General features: G+C 32.5%; 1 long non-coding RNA gene across 1 annotated transcript; it reads left to right on the top strand.

The window, feature by feature from the left end:
* The first annotated feature begins 7,267 nt into the window (after nt 1–7,267).
* LOC129877347 (uncharacterized) lies at nt 7,268–7,759 on the top strand. Its single transcript, XR_008763528.1, has 2 exons — nt 7,268–7,315; nt 7,495–7,759. It is a non-coding gene; the product is annotated as an uncharacterized LOC129877347 (long non-coding RNA).
* Nucleotides 7,760–8,047: the final 288 nt, after the last annotated feature.

The following is an 8,047-nucleotide window of genomic DNA, read 5'->3' as shown; positions in this document are numbered from 1 at the left end:
TTTTGCTCTTTCAAAACTCAATAAAATACATATATAGTATTAATTCATATAACTTTCTTTTTATCAATGAAAATAATAAAAAGCCAACATCTTTACTCAAAACATGTGTAAAAATATTTATGAACATCAAATCAATTAGGATTCATGGGAAAGTAGCAATGAACAATAATTCCAATAATATGAGAGATAACAATAATAATAATAATATTAATGCATAAATATATCTAACTCAATAGGAGAAGAATTATTTCATTTAGAATTCACGATTTGGATAAAACTCAACTATAACTCAATTATAATGAATTTAAATATTGGGCGCATGGACGAACTCAATCCGATGCTATGAAAGACTTACATACCTTAAATCGGAAGCTTTACTTCGAATTGGAACACTCTTGGACCCCTAGCCTTTTCTTCTCGCCGGTTTGTTTTGTGTACTACCCGGAGTATAAGAATCACCAGAGTAGTATTTTTATACTACTAAAACTAAAACTATATTTGAGAAGGAGTAAAGAAGTATATAGAGAGAAGAGTTGCTTAAGAAAGCTTGGTGAATAAAATGAGGAAATAAGGTGGGTATTTATAGGTGTGGAGGAGGGCCTAACAATAAATAAACATAATCATAAAGGATGATCTTGAAAATTCAATGGAGAATTTTGATGTCATGGATGATGTCAAATGGTTCTAGATCTTTCTATGGTAGGTGAGATGAAATCTCTTTTAACAGAATATCTGTTTTCGAAGCTGCGTTTGAATAAGATAAATTCCTTATTAGGATTTGATATCTCATAAGAATTGTAGATATAGAAGTCTAGTTTCAGTTAGTTCAAGAATCATCTAATTTGGAGCATTCTACATCGAGATATGAATTTTATTCTACAAATACTCCATTCCGTCACAGCACTATGTCTTACAAAAATTAATTTATTTGATCTATTTAAACTCCGAATATTAAGATATGTTCTTCATGACAGTTGTAGGTAATGATGTTGTGGTTACTCAAAAATTTGAATCACCTAATTTGGACTAACCTATGAAAAGTTATGCCCAAATTACTGTAGGCATGAGAGAACATGATCAAAATACTTTAGAACATGATCAAAATACTTTAGAACATGATCAAAATCTTTAGGCATGAGAGAACATGATCAAAATACTTTTAGAACATGATCAAAATACTTTAGAACATGATCAAAATCTTTTCATGCCTTCATATAAGGACTTTTGATAAATCAACAATTTAATGCATTTAAAAGCCAATATAAGTTAATATAAGATAGGTAATTAAATTTCATATATTTAATAATCTATGCATTTGGAATCATGATATGAAAAATCCATAAAGTTTCATGCTTGAATTAAATAGAAAACTTTGATAATTTATTTGGACTTCATGAAAGAAAGGATCCATGAATCAATAATATTTAGGGGGTGTTACAGATACATGGCTAATCCCGGTAGAGAGCACTAGAATACTGTTAAGAGGATCCTGAGATACATCAAGGGTACCTCAGATATTGCAATGTGTTATAGAGGATCAGACTTTACTGTTAAAGGTTATGTTGATTCAGATTATGCAAGTGATCTTGATAAAAGTAAGTCCACCACAGGTTATGTGTTTACTCTTGCTGGAGGTGCTGTAAGCTGGGTTTCAAAACTGCAATCTATCGTGGCTATATCTACGACGGAAGCAGAATATGTAGCAGCTACACAAGCTAGCAAAGAGGCAATATGAATGCAGATGTTACTGGAGGAGCTCAGGCACAAACAAGAGAAGGTTGCTCTATTTTGTGACAGTCAGAGTGCTTTGCATCTTGCAAAGAATCCGGCATTTCATTCAAGGACAAAGAACATACGAGTTCAATATCACTTTGTTCGTGAGAAGGTGGAAGAAGGCAGTGTGGATATTCAAAAAATTCACACTAATGACAACCTAGCAGATATGTTTACGAAGCCGATCAATAGTAACAAGTTTAAATGGTGTCGATCTTCTATTGGCCTAGTAGAAACATAAAATTGCAGTAATTGAGTAGAAAGGATGGTGTGAAAACTTAATTGATTCTCAATTAAATCTTCAAGCGGGAGAATGAAAGAAAAAAAACAATAGTCAAAAAGGGCTGCAAAAGACAGAAAAAAGGGCTGCAAAAGACAGTAGTCAAAAAGGGCTGCAAAAGACGGAAAAACAATAGTCAAAAAGGGTTGCAAAAGACAGAAAACGCGTAGGCAGAAAAATGTAAAACTTTGACAAAACGCGTAGAAAATTAACGCGTAAATTTTCTACGTGTTTTCATCCTCCTATAAATAGAGGGTCTAATGCCTTCATTTAATTCATTCAGAAAAAGTGAGAGTAAAAATACAAAGAGAGTTATACTCCAAGATAAATATTGTAGTCTTGTGTGTCCTTTTTAGTAGTTGTTCCTTTTATAAGAGAAAAGTGTTAATTGTTGTTTTCTCCTTGTATTTGAGAGCAGTGTACTTCATATTTTAATAGTTACTCCATATTTTAATAGTGAGATCCTTCTACCCCGTGGTTTTTCCCCTCTATCTGTTAGAGGGGTTTCCACATAAAATTCTCGTGTCCAATTTATTTTCATATTAATTGTCATATCAAACTTTAGTTGTGGTGTTTCCTCCCCACAACAGACAATTTTAATTTCGGAGGCTCAACATTGTGTGAGACGGGTCCTACTCTGATATCATGTAAAATTAAGTAGCTTCCTCTACGAATAAACAAGGTACAAATAAATTGAGTCTATTGTAAAATAAGCCAATAGAGAAAATACCTAAAAACTCCAATCCCTCATATGATTTACAGTTTTCTTGGAAGGAAGAATGAGTAAAAGCTTTACATCACAAATCAGAATTATTGAATTTGTATCCAAAAATCTTGTCTAATTCTCCCACTAACCTCCTCCCTTGCATGTGATGATCATCATCATGTATCAATTGATTTCTAATATTTTTCTCAGTGAAATGAAGGTTTTGTGATGATGGAATATTAAGAGAAACAATGTTTTCTTCTATATATTTTTCTTCCATGGCTATATATTTGAACAAGTAATAAGGAGATTGAATAAGGGTCTCTTAATATATAGAGTGGGTTTATGTGGAATTATGGTGACAAAAATTAATTAGTAGGTTTATATAGAATAATGATAATAGGAATTAGTAGAAATGAGAACACATGGATTTGTTTTATTAAATTACTTAGTTGGTTATACATTTAAAAATCTAAACAGTATTAGGCGAAAACATTACACAAATTCATTTGAACTAGTATTTTTAATATGGAGCCTAAATTTATGAAATAAATTTTAGCAAAGTTTTAATAAATAATAGGTTTGAATACAATAAATTTTAATACAATGAATGTCAATAATTAATAGGTTTGAATAAAACATAGAATAATGATGATAAAAATTAGTAGGGATATGTGAACACGAGATTATTTTTTTTTAATTTCATTACTTAATTAGAAGATCCCAATGAAGTATGAAATAATGACATTAAGATTTTTCCTATTTCGTAGTTGGTTATATATTTGAAAATCTAAAAAATATCATACGAAAATAGCACACGATCGAGTTCATATGAACTGGTATTTTTAATGTGGAGCATAATTTTAATTTGAATCAATAATAGTATTTTAATATTTTTAATGTTTTTGTTCTTCCTTTTCTTGTTTTCTCATATTCAGAAAAACAATTTCGATATTGTATGTATGTCATGTTGTCTTGATAGTGTAAGCAGATAATTTTTTATTTCCAACTGTGAGACAATCGTGATGGTTGACAAGCGTGAAACAATACAATAAAATAAAGCTCGTTATTAATATTTGATATGCATGGTTTTCTAAAGACTTAAACAACAAGTAAAGGTGATCTTAGAGTTAAATATTGTAGTGTGGGGGAAGCAACCTGAAGAATGTCCTATATATGTTGCAAGCATATAGTATTTCTTTCTCTTGTTGTAGCGTGGGGGAAGCAACCTGAAAAATATTTTGCTTACTCACTCCAATACTTCCCCTCCCCACAAACCTTGTCCTTTTATTTTTAATTTTTTTTATAAAATATTCTTAAAAAATTCATACTTCATCTCCTCCCCTATTCCTTCCTAAAAAATGTTATTATTTTTATTTTTAAAAAAAAAATTATACCCACCCCATCTAACCCTCCACTCTTAATTTATATTATTTTTATATATATATTTTTCTCATTTTGTGTTAGATATGTACATATATATAAATTTTATTTTAAGAAAAATCTTGTGACTGTTAGAATATGTTAAAATATATTATGCCTTTAATAATATATTTTGAATATCTTATAATTAATATTGTACTTTTGTATTTATAGCAAGCATATATTTAGGTTCCTTAGTTTTAACTATGGTTGTACAGGGCAAACCGATAAACCGCACCAAACCGACAAACCGAACCAAATCGGAAAAAAAAACCGACTAGTGGTTTGGTTTGATTTTGTTTGGTGTTCGGAAAAAAAACCCGACCATTATAGGGTTGGTTTGGTTTTAACTAAAAAAAATCAAACCGAACCCAAACCGACCCGAGTATAGATATATTATTTTTAAATTATATTATACATAAAAATATTTATTAAAATATAATTTATAAATATTATTTTTAAGTTTCTTTCATAATTTCTGTCTAGATTTGGACTTGAGCTCAACTAATTAATATGTAAAACAGGCCCAAAAAATGAAGATGAAGCCCAAAATCTTTTCAAAAGACCAAAAGGTCCAAAATACCAAAACAATCAGATAAGAGAGGAGAGCATATGCTCCTCTTTCACAACCCTAGCTTCCTTTCCATTTTTCTTCCCTCTCTCAACAATATTCGCCGACCCTCTGTTGCTTTCCTCTCAAATTAGCAACAATCAGTTCCTCTTGTTGTCTCTTTTATGAATGTTTATGTAGGTATATATCTCCTTCATCTTTTGTCTGCTCAGTTCTTTTGGTTCTTCGTTTAATCGGTCGAATTCATTTCCTTTTTTGTGCATCTTCTGTATGTTTTCATATTTGAGCGAACTGAATTTGGAGGATTTTTGGTTCTTTGGAGGCGCTTATTTATTGGGGTCTAAAGCCATCAAATGTTTGGAGGCGCTTGTGTTAGGGTGGGGAGGCGAGTTATGGTGGATATCCATGGATTTCCATATGCTATGGTATACATAATATGGGTTGATACATATTTGATCAACTTCTGAAATGATCGGATAAGTCGAGCTTCAGAGACTGTTCTTTTGGTTTCTATTAATAGTTGTCCCCAGCTTTCTCGATTTGGGTTTTGTTAGTCAATTATTGCTGCTAAAGTTTGACATCAATATAGTTAGTTGCTAATTAAAATTCAATGTTGAAGTTAGGTTTCTTCTGCTATAAACTGTTATTTGCTGCTATGTACTTTCTTTTTTTTAAAAAAAAAAATTTAAAAAAATAAAAACTGATGTTGGTTGGTGGTTGGATGGGGATCAATGGATTCTTGAAGTTGGAGTTGTTGCTGTGGTGCAGCATTGCTGCTGCAGGAACTGCTGCTAATGTTGAGCTGCACATCTGTAAGCAGTCTTGCCAAGGTGCCCCATCAGATGAAGAGGTACTTTGCTTGTTGTTGCTTGTTAGGTACAACAGTAGAGGATTCCTCATTTGGATGGTGGTCAAATACTTGGAATACCTGCGCAGACAAACAAAACCAACAAACCACACAACCAAACAAATTTGCAAGTTGCTGTAACTAGTACTAGTAACTTGTAGCTGTTCCTTGTGTGCTAGATGTTGATGTATGCAGCTCCTTGTTGCTTCCAAAGAAATATTGGTCAGCTTCTTAGAGTAAATATGTGCCTGCACATAACAAATAAAAAAGCAAGGAGCTGCAGGGGGCTTGTGGTGCATGTTTGTTGCTGCAGGTATTTCAAAATGGAAGTTGTCCTGGGTGGAGGGCTGATGTATTGGTGGAGTCCTAGCATGGCAGGGTGATGTCTCCATATTATTGCCTTCTATTTTCCAAGGTGTCCTAGATGCTATTGTTCCTACACATAGACCATTAACAAAATACAAGTATCCAACCAAACAGGATAACCAGAAATGGCCATGTTAGGTCCTCTTAGTTGAGGTGTTTGATTTGGTGGTTGTATCTGTGATGTCTTCTATGCAGTTGTTGTTAAAGCATGTTGATGTATCACTCCAGCAACCTGCAACAATACAACAAACAAACCCAAGCAAGAAAGGACTTGCACAATCTAGTAAAAAATAAAGGACCTCAGACAGTGCTTTGGAGCCAGTTAGTTTTTTCCAAGTCGCTCGACTAACGTCTCCAATTACCCGTTTGAGTTGAAACTTCATGAGGTTTGCATATATATCCTTTTCTTTAGCCTTGCAAGATTTGAAGGCTTTTTTCCCAAGTTTGAGGTTCCAAATAGCAAATTTCTCTCTCTTTAGGCTTAAGACAGCTGATTGTTTCAAGGTCGCTCGCCTAACGTCTCCAATTATCCGTTTGAGCTGAAACTTCTTGGGCCTTGTCAAAATAATATATACTGCAATCCTGCAAAGTTTGGATGCCTTGGTGTAGGTCCTCAGGTTGCAAAACACCCTGCATCTCTGACCCTGCTGTAGTTTGGTCATAGTCTGTTGTAAGTTTGGATGCCTTGGTGATGCCTTGTTTGAAATCTGGCATGATGAAACCTACAGCATTCCTTATATACTAAGTTGTTATTGTGCTGTTACTCTATTTGCTGTGCTGCCTTATTATCTGTTGTAATATCTTAGAAATGTACTGCAGATTTGTTTTTTTTCTTCTTGTTTTTATTATTAAAGTGCTACTTACAGGGGACTTGTATTAAAGTGCTACTGCAGACACTGTGTCCTAACTTATAAGCACTACTTCATGATATTAGACTCTTGTTTTTCTGCACAATGACCAAACCTTGTTATTATTCTGAAGCTAAATTCATCAAATAATCAGTAGATTATTAAATAGGCTCCTACATGCTGCAGGCATCATACAGTTTTTGGTAAGTAAATTGTTTTTTCCCCATAAGTTGGTCCTTTTAAACTTGAGAAATTTTGACAAAATATTGCACTGTCTACAATATATTCCTGTACCTAGTCAATCAATTAACTAATAAGAATTTTCGGTTTATCGGTTTGCCCTGTACTCTAGACCTTAATGTGTTATTAAAGTGTTACAGATTTGTTTGTTTTTTTCTTATTTTTGTTATTAATTTATTCATTTTTCTTGCAGAGTATCGAGACTCACCTTTGAAATTAATTAGCCAATTTCATTCACGATGCACCATCTGTGTGAGAATTGGTATGTTAATTGATTACACTATTCTTTTACAAAAGTTAAAGACTTCTTCTACAAAAAGTTGTTTTGTAAAGCTCATTTTTTTTATAGTTATGAATTGGCTGGCATTTATTCATGATGCACCTTTGGAAACCTTTATATCTCCTCTAGAGCTATATTTGACTTAACTTTTTATTTTGCAGATAAGAAAATAGAACCAGATATGCAGATTGCTTCCAATATTATGTTTATTGAGTTTAATTGAGAGATGAAGCAACTTCAGTTGTAATAGTCTAGATGATTTAGAGTATACTCAAACTCTAAGGTGAATTTTTGTTTTTGTGACATCTAACATATCATTTTGTCTAAAGCTGTAGTTGCTTAATTTTATGGAAGAAACTATATTAGTTTTTATTTATGTGTGATTAAGTTAATTGGCAGAAGTGGTGAACATTTGGGTTCATTATGGCTATTTGACATTTTAGTTATATTATAAAGTTAGAACTTTGTTTTGCCTCCGTCTATAAAAAACCCGAAAAACCCGAAAAACCCGAAAAATCCGAGAAAAATTAATATTGAAAAACCCGACTTGTATTGGTTTGGTTTGGTTTATAGATTTAATAACCCGATACAAATGGTTTGGTTTGGTTTATAACAAATCCGAACCAACCCGGTCTATGTACACCCCTAGTTTTAACTATTAGTATCAATCTTTGTATTTAGCATATCTTGTAATTTGTATATATTGACCAAGTT

This window comes from Solanum dulcamara, chromosome 2 (assembly GCF_947179165.1).
Source record: "Solanum dulcamara chromosome 2, daSolDulc1.2, whole genome shotgun sequence".
In the NCBI taxonomy this organism is placed as follows: Eukaryota; Viridiplantae; Streptophyta; class Magnoliopsida; order Solanales; family Solanaceae; genus Solanum; species Solanum dulcamara.
Note: the sequence above shows the minus strand (reverse complement) of the source record. Positions and strands in the feature narration are given on the sequence as shown.